We start from the raw sequence: 19,885 nt of genomic DNA on the forward strand, positions 1-19,885 counted from the left end.
AGCAGAGACTGAAGTCTGGAGGGTCGGAGCGACATGTACCTAAACCCTATCTAGTATCTGATGTTTAGAGAACATGTTGATATAAACTATAAGTCAGGAGAGGAAAGGCTAACTTGATTCTAAGACTGGACCATGCATTATTCTACATGTAGTGCGTGATGAAGAATATGAAATGACCATTAAATACAGTATTTCTCTAACGTGGAGACGTGAAGGCTAGACAATGACGGAAACTATTGATGCAGTTCAGTAGCTTAGGAATGCAGAGAAGGAGGACTGAACTGATAATTGGAATCATAACATATTCTTGGCAGACTCAGAGACTGAGCCAGGCTGGGCCGGGCACTGCTAGGCAGGAAGTAAGTGAAGGGTCGAGGATACAGGTGGGGGCTGTATCGCTCCTCAGCGAGGCTTCAGGAGACAGGAGCTGAATCTGATGTCCAGGCCCTTTTGAGGCCTAGAAACGGGGACTTTATAATGGAATAACGTGCACACTGAGAAACGTGGCAACGTAGCTTAACATAGGCCTGATATTCGTATTATTCACGAGGACTGGAAACTGGCATACTAGAGGGGGACACAACTGTAATTGCGTCATTAATCAGACATGGGGAATGCATATGCATATTTAATCATGCACACATAACATATGATGGGTGACACGTAGGGACACAGAACATGGCAAAATTTACTTTTCCACAGGAAAACCTATCGTAAATGAGATTTCAAAGCCAGTTACTCTAGAAGTAGGTCCATTGTCCCGCACTACTGATCTGTTACTTACTAAGTCATGTCCAGAAAATCTATTAGGCATTAAGACACTGAAAGAGTTAGGTGCAGTTATATGCTGTTCCCCAGAGGGAATACGATTGTTCCTACGTGACTTCAAGGGTCACTATGTATTACGAGATTTTGATTCAAGACTGTCTAATGTTCCACAGCACTTATGGGCGCAAGGTCCAACTGATGTAGGTTACATGCAAATCACACCCTATCGTGTGACTCTCAAGCCAGGTGTAGTGTTACCACGAATCAGACAGTACAGATTGCCACCAGAGGCTGTAGCAGCCTTATCCAAAATTATTGACGAGCTTATTGCTCAAGGAGTGGTTGTAGAAACTGACTCCAATGTATGTAATTCTCCGATCATTCCAGTCATGAAACGCACTGATCCAAATGCACCCCCAGTATATCGATTAGTGATTGACCTACGAGAGCTTAATAAATGTATTATTCCGCAGTACCCAGTTGTCCCAGACATCTCTTCCCTATTAACGGCCATTGATTCCGAAGCCACGTTCTTCACTGTCATAGACCTCAAGAACGCATTTTTCAGTGTTCCTATTCATCCAGACAGCCAGTTCCTTTTCGGATTTTGTTTAAATGGAAGGAGCTATATGTTCACACGAGCTCCTCAAGGTTTCACAGAAAGTCCTAGTATTTACAGTCAAGCACTCAAGAGACAACTAGACAACATTCACATGCCAACTGACACTGCCCTGCTCCAGTATGTCGATGATCTACTGATCACAGCCCGTTCTGAACGTGCTTGCGAGCGAGCATCCCTGACAGTTTTGTATTTCCTAGCCGAGATGGGGCACAAGGTGTCCCCTTCTAAGCTTCAATTCTGTGTCCAGCAAGTGGTCTACTTAGGACACTTGCTGTCCAAGAGGGGTAGGCAGTTGACACCAGACCGTATCCAGTTAATAGCGAGTCTTCCTCAGCCCAAGACCCAGAAGGAGGTACGTGCTTTTATCGGCCTCACTTCTTACTGCAGACAATGGATTCCCCAGTATGCATTTCTAGCCAAACCACTGATACAGTTAACGACACAGGAGGCAGCCGTATCGACTGTCCTCCCTTGGACATCTGAACATACACTTAGTTTCAATGAGTTAAAGAAAGCCCTATGCCAAGCTCCAGTTCTAGCGACACCGAACTACAGTAAGCCTTTTACACTTTTCGTCACTGAACGCGAAGGTACAGCATTATCTGTTCTCACACAAGATCAAGCAGGACAATACAAGCCCTGTGCTTATTTTTCGAGCACATTAGATCCTGTAGCCCAGGCTCTGCCTGCGTGCCTCAAGTCAGTTGCAGCCACAGCACTAGCTATCAGACAAAGTGATTCCATAGTCTTAGGACATACCTTGACAGTACAAGTTCCACATTCCGTGGAAGTTCTTTTAAACCGAACACAAACTCAGCACTTGACAATTGCACGTTTAACAGGTTATGAATTGACACTGTTCCAGCCACACATAGAAATCAGACGCTGCAACATTTTAAATCCTGCTACACTGTTACCATCAGTTACTTCGAATCCTGACCCACATGATTGTGTGGAAGTAGTTAACATTACGACAAAGCCAAGACAAGATCTGACAGATACTCCGTTACCAGACCCCGACCTGACACTTTATGTGGATGGTTCATGTATGAGAACTAGTACAGGAGAACTAGTCGCCGCGTATGCAGTGACTACTGACACCGAAGTTATTGAAACACACCGTATTGATACCCTGTCCGCTCAAGCAGCAGAGCTAGTTGCTCTGACACAAGCCTGCATACACGCCAAGAACTTGAAAGTTAATGTTTACACAGATTCACGTTACGCATTTGGAGTTGTACACGACTTCGGAGTGCTCTGGCAGGAGAGAGGTTTCATGACTTCTCATGGAACCAAGATTCAGCATGGTCTCCTTATTCAAGCTCTGTTAGATGCAATACATTTACCGACATCTATTGCTATCATGAAGTGCAAAGCACATACGAAAGTTACTGACATTATTTCCCAAGGTAATGATCTAGCAGATCGCACAGCCAAGCTTACAGCACAGACTCCAGACATTCAAGTTAATCCGACACAGACACATACTCCAGATCCGACTACATGTATGACAGTTAAGGACCCTACACAAGATGTCATAGATATCCAGTTACATGCTACTCCCGAAGAAATCAAGAAATGGTCCGAACAAGGAGGGGTCCAGACAGATCAAGGATGGTTAACGAAGGGTAGAGCCACATGGTTTCTCCCCGACTCTATGGTTCAAGTCATTATTAATACCGCACATAGTCCAGCACATTTAGGAGAAAAAGCTATGTTAGACAGTATCCAGAACATTTGGTTCAACAAGCATTTACGAGCTGCAGCCAAGCAGAAAGTCCGTACCTGTATGATATGTTGCCAGTTTAATCCAGGTAAAAGTGTCCCGGTGGAACAAGGTGGATTCCAGCCCCCTGACCACCCTTTTGAAGTCCTCCAGATGGATTATATTCAGATGGAGCGATGTCGAGGTTTCAAGTATGTCCTTGTAGTTGTATGCGCTTTGTCCAGGTGGACAGAAGCATATCCAGTTCCAGATTACACAGCCGCGACCACTGCCAAGCAGTTGGTTCGTGAGTTCTTCCCTCGTTATGGACTCCCTAGAGTCGTATATTCTGACAACGGCCAGCCATTCTCATCTGAACTCATGAAGCATGTTTCCCTTTTGCTAGGGTACCAGTGGAAGTTTCATTGTGTACGCCATCCTGAAGCAGCCGGTCTCGTAGAGAGACATAACCAGACCCTGAAAATCCGTATTGCAAAAGTGTGTAAAGAAAAAGGTGTGGACTGGCTAGTAGCTCTGCCAGTCGCTTTATTTTATATGCGCATGGTCGCACATTCCAGATCAGGTCTGTCCCCGTATGAGGTCGTTTTCGGCCGCCCCCCTAACATGTGGGGTACTCCTAGACCCCGAAGTATTACCGATGTTTCAAGTAATATGCTGACAGATTACCTAGCTTCCTTGATGTCTGCCCTCAACTCATGTCGTTCACAGGTTGCCGCCGCATTTCCAGACAATACCGAGGTGGCACCGCATGAAATCGTTCCAGGATCCATGGTGATGGTGAGGAATTTTGACAGATCAAGTCCGCTGGAGCCTCGCTGGAAAGAGCCCCGACAGGTCCTCCTCACCACCCGTACAGCCGTGAAGTTGGAAGGTCGCAAAGGCTGGGTGCACCTTTCTCATGTAAAACAATTTAATGGACTGAAACCCGTCTTAAAGAACATTTCCCAGGATTTGAAGGATTGCCAAAATATTGTTCTCAAGGACTGTCCCGCAAAAGACATTGCTACAACCCCTCCCCTGTTAGAGAAAACTCTGCAACAGGAGTATAAACTCAAACTCCGGTCTAGTAAAATAAGTCAGTCAGTTTGATTGTCTAAGTCCTCCCCTAGGTGAAACGGTTAGACTGTTTCTGACATGTATAAAATAGACCCCCATAGTGAGAGAGTTAGTCAAAACTCAATCCGATGTATCGTTTTTCTAAGTTTCATATTATTTCTCAGCATTATGATTTCCTGCACCAGTTATGCGTTTTACCTGTACTTTTCAGTTTCTCATGTAAATATGTCTGCTAATGCTACAGTAGAGCACATGTTTAGTGATCTGCCTCCTCATGAACTCTCTTACCGCCTCGCTATGCGAAATAACTCATTCATCCGCATGTTACATTACTCACATCAGACCAGCAATGCCACTAATTGTTGGGTGTGTGGTCGACTCCCCCCTTTCCAGACACCGAAGGGAGTTCTGCCACTTTTTCCTTATCCATTTTCACATAATGGTTCGTGTGGAGCATGGTCCACGTTAACGTCATCCTCAACAGATATGTCTTTTCTTAACAGTACATGTTTTCCAGACAAACAAGGTCTCCCCCACAGAACAGGCTTAGATCTAGAAAATGAAGTGTATAATTTAGGTAACTATTCTTCGAATTTCATGGTCTTGAATGTTCAGTCTGATACTACTCCAGACTTACCTGCTATTTCAGTACTGCCAGTCAAAGGTGAATTATGTGTCCGTAATTATGGTTCCGTACATGTAGGACATAGTGATTGTACTACTATTGTCAAGTATAGTGACAGTGGGAAATCTATTTTCAAAGCTTCACGTCATTCTTATTTTATTTGTGGTCAAACTGCATATGTTCGTCTGCCCCTCGATTGGGAGGGAACCTGTTACATTGCCTTCCTACTGCCACCTGTTTTCCTAGCCCCATCTGATTATCACAGAAACACACGTCTAGTACACATTAGACATAGAAGGGAGTCCCCAATTGTCGATTATACTGAAACTGCTCTAGAACAGTATACAGATTTCAACAGAGGTTTCTTTTTCTTTATAGGACCTATCCAGAATAGTAAGCTAATCCGTAGGTTAACCAGAACCCTCGAAGCTGTAGTAAATGAGACTGCCTCTGCTCTAGGTAATTTAACTGAAGAGCAATCTGCTATGAGATTTGTCGTTTTACAGAATCGTCTCGTCCTTGACGTCATACTGGCCGATAGGGGCGGGGCCTGTAGAGTCATCGGATCTAGTTGCTGCATTTTCATTCCAAATAACGCGCCGTCTGTTTATTCAGCTATAACCAGACTCCATAAAATTGCCCATCTGATACACCAAGATCCAGGCACCTGGACATGGTCCGGTTGGTTCTGGAATATAATTTCCGCCTGGGGATGGAAAGTCTTGTCCTTTCTAGGTATTACAGTAGCGATCATATTCAGCTGCTGCCTCTGTATACAATGTGGCCCTGCGATTTGCGGCATTTGTGCTACCTCTTGTATTCCTAGTCCCAAGCCCCGTTCTAAATCCCGTTCCAGGATAATTCGAGACGAGCAAATGATACTGTATGAAATGATAGATGGTATCATGAATATTGATGTTTCCTGATGGAAACGTAGTGACAAGGAGGGAATGTGGAAAAGTAAATTTTGCCATGTTCTGTGTCCCTACGTGTCATCCATCATATGTTATGTGCGCATGATTAAATATGCATATGCATTCCCCATGTTCGATTAATGACGCAATTACAGTTGTGTCCACCTCTAGTATGCCAGTTTCCAGTCCTCGTGAATACTACGAATATCAGGCCTATGTAAAGCTACGTTGCCACGTTTCTCAGTGTGCACGTTATTCTATTATAAAGTCCCCGTTTCTAGGCCGCAAAAGGGCCTGGACACCAGATTCAGCTCCTGTCTCCTGAAACTTCGCTGAGGAGCGATACAGCCCCCACCTGTATCCTCGACCCTTCACTTACTTCCTGCCTTGCAATGCCCGGTCCAGCCTGGCTCTGCCTCTGAGTCTGCCAAGAATATGTTATGATTCCAGTTATCAGTTCAGTCCTCCTTCTCTGCATTCCTAAAGCTACTGAATCGCATCAATAGTTTCCGTCATTGTCTAGCCTTTCCGGCTCCATGTAAGAGAAATACTGCATTTAATGGTCATTTAATATTCTTCATCACGCACTACATGTAGAATAATGCATGGTCCAGTCTTAGAATCAAGTTAGCCTTTCCCCTCCTAACTTCTAGTTTATATCGACATGTTCTCTAAACATCAGATACTAGATACTGCTTAGGTACATGTCGCCCTGACTCTCCAGACTTCAGTCTCTGCTCCTAGCACAGAGTTCGAAGCCCCCAGCTTCTCCTAGTGATACGTCATTGCTAGTTTGCGCGCACCATCAGGTTAGAGGTCCCGGCTCCTTAGGTAGCCCCCTCCATGGTTTCCGCCCTATTCATGACATATTCTGTTACGTTTACATCACATGTCTATGTATACGCCCTGTTACACCTCTTTTTACCCTTATCTTTCGCGACTGCTACGCGTCACGCCTTTTGCTCCACCCACTGCTCCGCCTATCATATGTACTGTAATGCAACTGTTTTACTATAAATGCTTGTGTATTGTTATTAAATGCTAGCGCGCTCATCCCAGATCCAGCCCCAGCAGCTGCTGGGCCCTGCCATCCTATTCCTATGCAGGTTGTCCTGTTCCTGTCCTTTATGCTGTAATAAACCTGCGAAACTCCTACTACCTCGAATCTTGACTCTTATTTATTGAGCTATCTGTTATTCATTTATACATTCAAAAATAGGGTATTATTTATTTATTTACCACATAGAGTGGATTGTGAAAATGTTTTGCCTATACAGTTTTTTCAGAAGTTTATGGATGATGTGTTTTTGGGTGAGATTGTTGGGCAGACTAATTTGTATGCTGAACAGTTTTTGAGGGACAACAGTGCCAGACTTAGGCCCCACTCAAGAGCTACCCGGTGGACTCCCACAAATTTGGAAGAGATTGGGGTTTGACTTTATTGATGTGTCCATGGCTTCATATTGGTCTACCAGTCCTTTGATGGCAACGGCCATATTTCCTGCAATTAGGACTCGTGATCGGTATTTACTTTTGCTTCGGATGCTGCATTTTGTTGATAATGCTTTGGCATTGCCACAAGATCACCTTGACTGTGACCGTCTTTTTAAGATTCGGCCTGTTCATGATCACTTTGTAGATCGATTTTCAGAGATCTATACTCCAGGGAAAGAAATATCTATTGATGACTCTTTGGTCCTGTTCAAGGGCAGTTTGGTTTTTAGACAGTACATTCCTAGCAAGAGGGTACGTTATGGAATTAAGCTGTACATGTTGTCTGAGAGTAGGACAGGATATGTTTTTAATTTCCCTGTGTACACTGGTAGGGATTCCACTATTGACCCTCCTGGTCGACCGTCTACTTTTGGAGTTTTAGAGAAAATTGTGTGGGATCTTGCTAGAGGACTGTTTAACAAAGGCCACCATTTGTACCTTGATAACTTCTACACTGCTGTGCAATTGTTTAGGACTTGTTCAAAGTGGACACTTTTGCTTGTGGCACAATCCACTCTAACCGTAAAAGTTATCCAAAATAGATTGTTTGCAAAAGAATTCAGAGGGGAAGTGCAGTTCCTTGCGTGGTGATGAACAACTAGCTATGAAATTTGTGGACAGGAGGGATGTGTACATGCCGACTACGATCCATGATGAGAGTACTTCAGCTGTGGCTGTTTGGGGTCAGCTTGCTGAAGTGCGCAAGCCTGTGTGCATTTTAGACTACAATAAGCACATGGGTGGTGGTGATAGAGTAGATCAGATTGGAACCTTACACTGCTATTCGTAAGGCTTACATTTGGTATAAGAAGTTGGCCATCCATCTCTTCAATTTAGCAACTATCAATGCTTTTGTTGTGTTCAAGGAGTGCTCTCCTGAGTCAAAGATGACTTGTGTTCAGTTTCAGGAGTCTGTGATAGGCAGCCTTGTTGTTGTAGAACAGGCACATGTTCCTAGAGTTGGAGTAGTTGAGAATGTGGCTAGATTAAAAGATCGCCACTTACCAGATTTAAATCCTCCCACGTCCAAAAAAACCAAGCCCTGTAAGAGATGTAGAGTCTGCTTGCGAAGAGGTGGGCGGAAGGAGAGTCGTATGCACTGTGCCGATTGTCCATCTAATCCTGGGCTGTGTGTGCTCACATGTTTCAGAATGTATCAAACTCAAGTGTTTTTGGGAGCAACCATGAGTCTAATAGTGTACTACCTGGTCTGTATGGTTTTATATAGTTGATCAGTTTAACGTTTGGCAATAGAATGATGTCTTTAGTTACTGCTGTTTTTGTAGTTATAGTTTTGTATTTAGTTGCAATTTGTTTTATGTTTTCTTTCTTGTTTAAAAATAATTTAGGACTGTGCGTGGACTGGCGCTTGGCTGGCGGTGTGCGTGGACTAGAGCTTGGCTGGCAGTGTGAATGGACTGGCACTTGACTGGCGGTGTAAGTGGATTGGTGCTTGGCTGGCGGTGTGTGTGGATTGGCGCTTGGCTGACTGTGCGTGGATTGACACTTGGCTGGCGGTGTGCGTGGACTGGTGCTTGGTTGGTGGTGATTAGATGGCGCTTGGCTGGCGGTGTGCGTGGATTGGCGCTTGGCTGGCATTGTGCGTGGTGGACTGGCGCTTGGCTGGCGGTGTGCGTGGACGGGCGCTTGGCTGGCGGTGTGCGTGGATTGGCGCTTGGCTGGCATTGTGCGTGGTGGACGGGCGCTTGGCTGGCGGTGTGCGTGGACGGGCACTTGGCTGGCGGTGTGCGTGGACGGGCACTTGGCTGGCGGTGTGCGTGGACGGGCACTTGGCTGGCGGTGTCCGTGGACGGGCGCTTGAATGGCGGTGTGCGTGGACGGGCGCTTGAATGGCGGTGTGCGTGGACGGGCGCTTGGCTGGCGGTGTGTGAATAGTGACTTGCTGCTGTCACTACACACTGCTAGCTAGTCACTACACACGATGCTTACTAAACGCCACCCCACGCATTCCGCGAGCTGGTGTGGTTGCTGTGTCTGGAATGTGGGTGTGTGAAAGTGACGGGCCCTTGAATGGCGCTGTCTGCTGGTGTGAGTGTTGTAATTTGCTGGGCCCGTGGCTGGCGGTGTGAATGGTTTTGTATGTCACATGTATGAAAGGTGTATGAAGGGCCTGTAAAGCGGTTGGTGCCTTGTTGTGGCTTTACAGCTCACGAGCTGCGAGTCAATGGTTCAGTTTCTCGTCCTTTCAATCATTTATTTTAATTTATCTTGCCCAATGTTTTTTTTTTTTTTAAATACATGGCAATTTTAATTACGAAATGTAACTAAAGTAGAAAAAGTAATGAGACACTCTTTTACAGACCTTTTTCAAAGGAAGAGCGAGAGAAAAGCAGGCAAAGGAGGTTAATAGGCTGCACTCTGAAGTTTTTCGGTACTGGCACTGCTTTAAGGAAACACTCCACCAGTATCCCATGTCACGTTTTTTACCTTTTCATTGAAAATCCTTTCCAAACGTTGGCTTTTTTGATGCCCATGGTGTCGTTCAAGAATTGGAATGTTTATTTTCAGTTTCCTGACAGAAAATGTTTTTTTTCCATCACAAAAAGGCAGCACATTTTTTTTAAATCTTCTTTTTATAGGAGAAGGCAGGCCTAGGCAAAGTCTCATGCGCTCTGTTGTCTAACAGACTTCCATCGGTCAGAAGATCATAGCCACACAGCAGGCAGATGTCAGGACAACATTGAAAGATAGGGAAAACAAAATCTTTCTTCATTGTATGCAGGAGGTTGATTATATGACAGTAGTCTGCTAAAGGGATATCTGGGGAGCATGGGCTTCCTTCATTGCTGGACTTCCACCTGTCTCTAATTACTCCTGCTAAGGGAAATCTGGAAAGAGATCTGAAGGTTAGAAGAGGTTACGATCTTGGTCAGTATCTAGAGCCACGATGTTGAGGACAGTCACGTAGCCACTCATCGCCGAGACATTGACATCGAAGATAGTCTTCTGGCCTGACATCCCCCGAAAAATTGGCGGACCTCAGCCAGGCGTGGTGGCGGACCGCCACGGTCATGGAAATCGCCCTGCCCAGCGAGTCTGTGGTATCAAGTACACACCTGATCGAATAACGTGCTGCATCCCGCCCCTCAGCAAGGGCTTGGGCAAGCCGTGCCCGGGCTTCCTCTGGACACCGGGGCAGCACGTCCGCAACAGTGTCCCACAAGGAGTGGGTGTAACGGCCCAAAAGGCAAGCTGTGTTGATAGACTGCAACCCCAAACTCAATGAGGAGAACAGTTTCTTCCCAAACTGGTCAATCCTTTTGGATTCCTGATCCGGTGGAGTGGTCGGGACGCGGTCTGAGACGTAGAGGCCTGGATCACCAGGCTCTCGGGGGTGGGGTGCAAGGACAGAAAGCTGAGCTCGCCCGGAGCCGGGCAGTGGCGTCGGGCCACGTTCCGATCCACAGGGTGCACTATGGAAGCCTTGGACGAAGTGCCCATCAGAACGTCTGTGAGGGCTTCATTTAACGACAGCAGAGGTTCCGAAGAGCTTACTGGCGGCTGAAGCACCTTGGTGAGGAGGTTAGTCCTCACGGCTGTGGCAGGGAGCTCAAGAGCCAAGGCCTTGGCTGCCCTGCGCAACACCACACCATAGGTAGCACCCTCCTCCGTAGCCACGGAGGGAGGAGAGATGGATCCAATGTCAGGCGATGTATCCAGACCACTAGCCTCCCCCAGCTCATCTGCCCAGTCCTGGCTCAACTGGCACGTTTGCGACAGAGGGTCCTCAGACCTCTCCTAGTCCTCCCCCTCATCAGTGTCCTGATCAACAGGCAGAATGGATGGAGCTGGGTCATAGATAAATTGTTCACCCATCGGCGTCGGAGACTGCGCCGTTCCAACACCGGACCCGGACTGAAACTGGGGACGTCGTCGTCTGAAGACAGCGCCCGGAGCGACACCGTCTGGGTCGGCGCCAGCGGAGGAGTCGTGAGGTCAACTGGCGTCGAGCGGGATCCAGCCCTGGATCCCTCGGGGCCCTACGGCGTCGGGACTGAAGTCGACGGCGCCGGAGCTGTAGCACCAGACAGCGCTGGGGCTGAAGCCGCCGGCCTCTAGTCAGGTCCACGGGGCCCAAAGGAGCACCGACAGGCCTCAACGGAGGGAAGTGAGTCCTCATGGCCACGATGAAATCACGTATCTCCTCCGGCGTCGCATGCAGCCCAGGGACCGGAGGGTATGGGGCAGGATGCGACGGCGGAGTCGCGCGGGTGGTGTCAACCGAACCCTCAGCCGCGTTGCGCGATCGGTGTGGGGAGTCGGAAGAGCGATGTCGCCTCTTCGACTTCTTACAGTGCCTCGACTTACCGGAGGACTTGGAGCCCGACGAGTGGAGATGGCTTGACGAGCGGCGACGAATGCGGCTCTGCGACGGGTCCCTCGACTTCCTCCTCGACCGGGTCCTTGAGCGGCGCGGAGCAGACTGCAGATCTCTAGTAGCTTACGGGACCGCTCCCGCCTAGCTTTGGACTTGTCATCGTGGTCGGCCCCGAGGCAGTAGAGACACAGACGGTGGGGGTCGGTCACCAACATCAGGAAGTGACAGGCGTTGCGCGGCTTGAAGCCAGGCATCCCTACGGCACCAGGAGTCGAAGTCGACTTGAAAAGAGATCCAAAACAGATCAAAAAAGTTTGTCAAATAATTACTAGAAGTACTGCTCTTCCCGGATCTGCGCTTGCTGGCGCGGAAAAAAGAAGAACTGACGTCAGCGCGCGAGGGCGGCGTCTAAGTACTCCGACAAAGTCAATCCGGCAATCACGCGCCGACTACTGACGTGGAGCCACAGACGACGGCTACCGACGTGCAGGAGTACTGCTGACGAAAACTTTCCAGATACAGTCTGACGCCTGGGGATATTCTAAGGTAAGGAATCCAACACTAACCTGTTTCTTTCAGATCCCTGCCTACCTACTTCTGTTCGACAAAAGCGACAACCCGACTGACCTTGCAGCTGTGCATCCTCCAAAAACCTTGGAGGGCCACCAGCAATTCGTCAAGCCGTCAGCATCTCCCATGACATGGAGTAGCCACTATCCTGCAACCTGCAGGCACCAACGGCAATGTCCAGTTAACCGTTCTACAAAAAGAACAGATGATGGACGGAATGCTGAATAATACAAACATTCACCCCCAGTCAACAGAACTGGGTTTAATCCATCGTTTTTTCGCCCACCATGACCTCCCTAGATTGGACCCAGCCAAATGCAAATCAGTCTTGATCCCGCTCCTCATGGAACAGTCCAGCCCGAACTTCCAGACTAGGTCCTTCGTGGCCCATAAATAAGCATCTTGGGACAGGTTGCGGGGCATTACCCCATTTCAGCCAGGCTAGCTTGCATCCAGCGGCACAATAAGCACAGGAGCCACGTCTGCGCATACCCTTCCCACTTAAGGCAACAAAAGCAAAAAGAACAGATGAAGAACGGAATGCTGAACAATGCAAACATTCACATTGAGTCAACAGATCTGAGTTTAATCCATCGTTTTATGCCCACCATGCCACCTGAGTTTGGACCCTGCCATATGCAAATCAGTCTTGCCCTGCTCCTCCTAATTACTTGAAAATTACTTATCCTATTCTGAAGCTGTTGGCGTTAAAAGAAAATACAAAAAATAGCTGTTATTTTTCTAAAATTAGTTTCTTCTTGTGTGGTCTCATTTATTGATTCTGTGTTCAACAGATGCTTACTACTACCCTTTGATAAGCCTAAACTGCTTGCCTACACTACCACAAAACAGAGCATTTGGAATTATTAATTTAAACCTTGTGAGCCAATAAGAGTCGTCTGGACTTTCTACATATTGTACTCATTTTGGTACACTACATAAAAAGCCAGCTTTCTACAACCAACAAGCTAAACAAGTTGATGAGGATCTTGTCAAAAGCAAAGTATCATAATTTCTGCATTTTCTTGTATTGTATGATCTTAGGAATGAAACATATGGTCTCCGGAACAGGACGTCTTTAGCAGACTGATTTACATCAGCAAGCCTCAGTTCCTCAAACAAGCAGTTAAGAAGAGTGGTCATAGATCTAAGATGGAGAATACCACCTCTTTCCAGGCTAACAGGTTCAAAAGCAATGAACAAAGTCATGACCTTAAGACAGTAGTACGAAAATTGGAGTCTAATATATTCAAAGATGTTTCTGAACAAAACAATATGAAGGGGATTTTCCTGGACAAGTCAACCTTGAAGATAATGCTTTAGATAAGTTACACCCATGCCTCCTCAGGAAGTGAAGTACAGGAATTGTTGAATTCTGGTTGACCTGAGGAAGCTCAAATAAGGGTGAGTCAAATGACTGGAGAATAAAATAGAAGTTTGGACTGGTTAAACCTCTATGCAAAAGGGCCCAGAAATCACTGCTCAACTTACTGAACTTCTAATTCTCCACTCACAAGGACATGGACTTTCAAGGAAATTCCTCATTTCACCAGATACACAGCCTGTCGCCAAAGTGAGCAAGAATAAGTAACAGGCAAGAGAAGATGAAAGCTTAGCAAGCTGCATCAGCCCTTTTATAACCCTCAGACTCCATTATGCGCAAATAGCAGTGAAATGAAGACTCTCCACGATGCCCTGACAGGTCTTTCAGTAGAGCATGCAAATGTACATCTTAGGCTGCTAAGAGGTGAAAGGGACCGTGATGCATAAAACATTAACACAATATAAATAAAGGAGAAGAACACAATGTTTAGACAGAGGATATTCTAAAACCACTATTAACTATTTGCTACTTTCATATCCCAAGAAAAGAGCAAGAATGCAAAGAACATGTACTTAACCATTCATATATAGAAAGCATCCAAAACAAACACCAATACGTGCCAATTGAAACTTATGATCACACAAAAATGTTCGTGGTGGAGGTCTTTTCTGCTACATGTATAAAGGGCCATGTTATGTCTAGGAGGAACAAGACGTTCATGAAGAGAAAATATGGCATGTTGACAAATGTGACCTTTTAAAAGAAAATGTTCTTGCCCCATGGTCAGTGAGTGAATTAGGAACAAGAGACTGCTGAACCCTCAAAGTCTTCTATATAACTAAACAGGTGATTACAATTATGTCTTGGCATGAAAAAAGCTCTTCAATTGTCCAGGCAGGCATGAGACCGAAGGAAGATGAAAGATCCTGGAATCAAGGCAGCAGTTTCCCCAATTGGTTTTCTTGATGGCTTTTTTCAGAATGAAGATCATTTGAAGGACTTCTGGAAGAGGGAACAATGTATTCAATTAGCCTGGGTCCAAGATAAGGCCCCATCTCCTAAAACTTCTAAAGAAGGGGGCATGGCCATGATGGCGAATTAGCAGAATGTTTTCCGCCTCGGCTGCCAGCATGGCCTGCATATAATGATACCTACCTCCACTCTCCCTGGGTACTGCGACTTCTGATGGAGTGTTAGACTTGGCATCTCTTGGCGTGTTTCCCTTTTCTTTTTGCTTTCTGACCTCCTGCTTTTGACTCTGTTTGCTGGTTTAGTGTCTCTGCACACTTTCTCACTGCTGTTCAGTTTTAAAGTGCAAGTGCTCCGGTTGTAAATTATGATGAATTGGTGTTTCGATGATTGGCATATCTGATTTACTGGTACGTCCCTAGTAAAGTACACTGAGTGTACAAGGGTTTGTAAATCAAATGCCATTAGTGTGCCTGCAGCACTAATTGTGCCACCCACATGAGTAGCCCTGAAAAGGTATCTCAGACCTGCCACTGCAGGGTCTGCGCACAGTTTGTAACTACCATGTCGACCTGGCAAGTACACCCACTTGTCGTGCCCTAACCATCCCTTTTCTTACATATACGCTACCCCTAAGGTAGGCCCATGGTACCCCTGTGGGCAGGGTGCTGTGTATGGTAAAGGTAGGATATGTACTGGTGTGTGTGACATGTCCTGGTGGTGAATTACACTTTCTTTTGTTTTTCACCACTGCAAGGCTATCTGTCCCATAGGGAAGAATGGGAGTTTTACTTATAACATCTTATAAGCATAACTTCCCATTGGGACGAGATATGTAAGTGGAGTTTAGTATGCCTGGACTCAGAATGTAAACATGTATCTTCTAGTAAAGATGATTTTCCTGTTCTGCGCTTTAAAATGCCACTTTTAGAAAGTAAGTATTTTCTTGCTTAGCCATCCTGTCTGCCTCTGCTGGGTTTGTGGAAGGACTGTCTGGCTTTGGAGTGAAAGGGGCAGGGGAATGTGCACTCTCATTAGACAGCCACTGGGGGGTGGGGGGGGGGGGGGGGGGTCGAGGAGTGTCCTGCCTTTCCTGGATGAGTCAGGGCTGGGCTGAATAGCCATGGGTTTCATTTAGAGTTGTGAGAGGAGATTTCCTCTCACCAGAAAAGGCCTGGTCTGCTTTGAACAATGCTGTCTCCACCTCCTGCCAGGAAGCTGGGCCAAGAAGGACAGAACAGGTTTTGACTAGGCACAGAAACGCTCTGCCTGAGAGAACAGAGGGATTTTGAGTATAGATATTGGGGCCCAGACACCAACATTTTAGAACTCGCTAGAATCAAGGAACCTGCCAAGAAAAACAGCTGGAAGAACTGCCAGGAGGAGTACTGCCCCTTTGCTGTGTTGTTTCTTTATTGGGTTGGCCTGCAGTGGTTGCTTCTGCCTTGGGCAGTGAAAGGACTGGACTGAACTTTCTTTACTTGTGCCGAGTGTCTCCAAGGGCTTGATGTGGAGCTTGTCTCCTGTTCTGAAGTCTCAGGGACTGCAAAGACTTCACCAACCTTTGAGTACCGCTTTTGGAACCGCTGTTTCAGTTGCCAGAGAGAAGGAAAACTCAACTGACTCCGTCGCTGGCTCTGTGTCCTGGCGTCACTGCAGAGGGCAAAGTCCGCATCTCGTACCACAACCCTGGTCTGACCGCTGCCAAAGAGCCGGTGCTTGCACCGTGACCTGTGGGCACCGCACCGCCTTGCTTCATTTCGCCATACTGGTCTCACTGATGCAGTCGCTCCTGCTGACTTCGAGACTCGTGACCGTATCGTGGCGGTGCACTGCTCGTAAGTTTCATGCACCGCCTTGTCTCATAGAGCCGTCTTTGCCGACAGATGCCAGCTCCCACCTGTCGCATGCAACGCAACCGGACAGCACCGCATCGAGCAATGCCTTGCCCCGCACCATAAGCCTTGGTCTCACGACGCCATCTAGAGGATCATCACCGAGAAGCTGCCTGCACCGCATCATGAGGGCATCGCACCCTGCACTGCTTCCATTTTGCAACGAGACAATTGCCACGACCGATGCCCGCCGCAACAAGAAAAGTACTGTTCACAAGTCTGTCCACGCTTTCGGTGGCCTGTATCGACACGGTCGGCTGGAACTGTTAGAATCTGTTTTCAGCATCGCGGTACCCAAGACGGAGCTACTGACTCGTAAGAGCTGTGTTTTTGAGATATTTCTGCAATTTTGAGGATATTTTGCAAAGTATATATTACTTACAATACTGTATGTTGGATTCTTATTGTTTTGGATATTTTTCTAAACTGGTGTGGCGTCCTTTTGTAGTGTTTTCTCTGTATTACTGTTGGCTATTTGCAAATGCTTTACACACTGCCTCTGAGATAAGCCTGTCTGCGCGTGCCAAGCTACCAAGGGGGTGAGCAGAGGTAATTTTAGAAGTGTATCCCACCTTACCCTGACTAGGGAGAAGAGTCCCTATTTGGACAAAGGTGTAAACCACTGCTAACTAGAGACACCCATTTCTAACATGGTTAAATCCTTTGTCATTACAGATGGCAATTTGACCTAAAACGATTCGTCTTGGGCAGTCGCTGAATGCAAAACGCTCTCTGAGCTTTAGCTGGGCTGGAGGAGAGACAAGACACTGTGGGTGAATCGTCGGTGGGGGCACTGTGCTTACGGCAATGCCTGTGTTAGCAGTACAAAAGAGCCACCCCGCCCAATAGAGGGTACAGCCCCCTCCCCCCTCGAAGAAAGGGCAGATCAATCCTGGGCCCCTGCTGAACGAGTGTCCCCTTTGATGCAGCGGTGATGCCTGAAGGAATATAGGGCTTGGCATAGAGTCAGATAGTGCAGATGACAAAATGGCACCAGAGGTGATGATCTGATATCCAGCCTGAATGCAGCGCCAACATGCAGTTGTGGAGCCTTATGAAAAGGAGAGGGACTCCGTTTTGGTTCCGGACCATCCAGCAGCTACACGGTGGCCCATATGCGGATCACCTACCATCACAGTACCACAGCACTGATCACCCGGACTGTTGGTTGTTCTGTGGATGGGAGAGAGATTTACTGGGATACAAGATATTCCCTCCCTCTACCTATTTTTTACAATCCTCACATAATGGTATCCTTTAAGCTATCTGTTCTGTCACTCACTGACTGAATTTGCTTTCAAACACAAAAGGTGATGGGAGGAGACTTGGAATAAGTCGAACCACCAGAAATTGCTGGGTTAGCATTCCAACCTATTGTTCTTGTTTGGGGCTCATCAGTCGGGTGTAGCTTGGTTCCAGTGAATGAATGAATGAATTCTTTATTGTTTGGTTACTCAAAACCATTACATTAAAACCAGAGTATAAAATTACAAAAGTTAAAACCAAGGAAGTGTCGGGAGCACTGATAGGAATGGTAAATAGGGTTCATAGTAAGACGTGGGTCTGCGAAAGTCTCTATGTGTTCGAGCCCTTGGTTACCATCAGCTTGGACCGTGTCTGATGGATAAACTTTCCAAAAGATTCCATCTGTTTTACCATAGTCAGTGCCAACTCTGGTCAACCCTAAGAGATCTAGGACTCCCATCATATCTACTCAATATTTTGATTCGCCTGTACCATGACACTTATGCAAAGGTCAGGTGGAATCTTGATGGCAGGCTGACAAATTATATTTCTGTTTGTAAGGGAGTATGCCAGAGATGTGTTCTCGCCCCAACATTAATAACACTGTACATAAACAGGGGGTTATTAGGAGGGTTGTATGCTGGTGGAGGTGAGCCCCCAAAATTAGCGGGTAGTCCTGTGCCCTCTCTGCTTTTTGCAGAGGGTACGTTTATCATTGCTAGAACGCCAAAGGGGATTCAGAATATTTTGAATAAATTAGGTAAAGCCTGCAAGGAAAGGGGATTAGAAATTAATTGTTCCAAGACTAAATATATGACGTTTAACCCCTATAAATCCCATAAGGGTAAATTGATGCTAGCCTGCAAACCCTGGAAAAGGTTAAGGCATTTGACTACCTGAGAGTACGAAGTAGTGATAGGTTGTCTTGGATACCCCAAATTGAAAAAGAGTACTCTGACTCTCCTGTATGGCGACAGCGCAATAGCTGGGAGGGCTAGAGCGTCTCCATATTGACCGCTCTCCCCAATTTTGGAACTTCATAGGGCTAAAAGTTTAGGAGCAGCCCTATATGGGACCGAGCTATGGGGGCTGGAGAATCTCAAGGACCTAGTCCTTGCTGAGAATAAATGTATAAGGGCAATTCTTCATTTACCTGTGAACACTCCCCTCTTGCCGTTAAGTCTTGACCTTGGTCGTAAATCAAGAAAGAACTTTGCCATTCTTAAGGCTCTCTTGTTTTGGGTAAGGATCTGGCCCAGTAACACACAGGTTCCGGTGAAGGAGTCCCTGGAAGAGTTACTGACGCTACAAAAACAAACAGGTCCCCTGGTGTGACTTAAAAAGATTAAGAAATGGTTTTTCAAACTAGGGCTGAGGCCACTCTGGGAGGATCCAGGGTCCACAACAGAAAAAAATAGGCCCTCTCCTTAAAAACAGGTTCTGGTAGTACATGTATACACAAAGTATTGATGGTATTGCATATGGCGCTTTAAATACTAGTTTTATAAATATAAAAGGATAGCTTAGTTTCGAAATGTTTCTGGATGACATCGAACCTCCCCAGGCAAAAGCGCTGTACATTCAATTTAGGTACAGAGTTCTTCCTCTTAATTCTAGGAGACGCTCAAGGGAAAATGCATCCGTAACACCTATGTGCCCGACCTGTCACTCCGTCCCAGAGACCCTTTAACATTTTTTCTTTTTTTGCCCCTCTTATACTGACCTTCGGAAAAACTGGTTAATTCCTGTCTGTCTATTATCTTTTACAGGCCCTGTTGATGTTTTACGCATTTTTAAGACTAATACCACAAGGTGGCTAGTTTTTACAATTTCGAGATATTTGCTCTTTGCCTGGTGGAAGAGGTTAAAAATGATCAATAATGTCCCTGTGAATTTAATATGATTATGTATGCCACTAGGCTGTGGGGTCCAAAATTGGTTACCGGGGAACAGAATCATGGATTTTTGCAAATTTAGATTTTATTGGAATAAGGAAATTGTCTCCTTTTAAGTATTTTTATAAGTGTATGAACTTCTGGAAAATACAAATATTGCTAAAGGCAGGTGATTGCTCGCTTTTTAAATTGTCTTTTTATGATGCAATGGAATTAATTATTTTACTGTTTTTATGGTTATGAATTTTATGATGGAAATGATCAGACTTCTAATCAAATAAATATATGTTATAAAAATGTATACAAATGATGGCTTCCATTGCATCCTGGATCATTTATTGAATAATGTAACCCATAAGCACTGTGCTGAAGGTGGTTAGAACCGTTTTACTTACATCAACATGGTGGCTTACTCGTGGACTTGTTAAGCAATCGACGAGAAG

At 46.2% G+C, this 19,885-nt stretch overlaps 1 protein-coding gene across 1 annotated transcript in view; it reads right to left on the reverse strand.

Moving 5' to 3' along the window:
• RTKN2 (rhotekin 2) overlaps positions 1-19,885 on the reverse strand; it is a 299,871-nt gene that overhangs the window by 91,039 nt on the left and 188,947 nt on the right. The window lies entirely within an intron of this gene.

This window comes from Lissotriton helveticus, chromosome 5_1 (genome assembly GCF_964261635.1).
Source record: "Lissotriton helveticus chromosome 5_1, aLisHel1.1, whole genome shotgun sequence".
NCBI classification, from domain to species: Eukaryota; Metazoa; Chordata; class Amphibia; order Caudata; family Salamandridae; genus Lissotriton; species Lissotriton helveticus.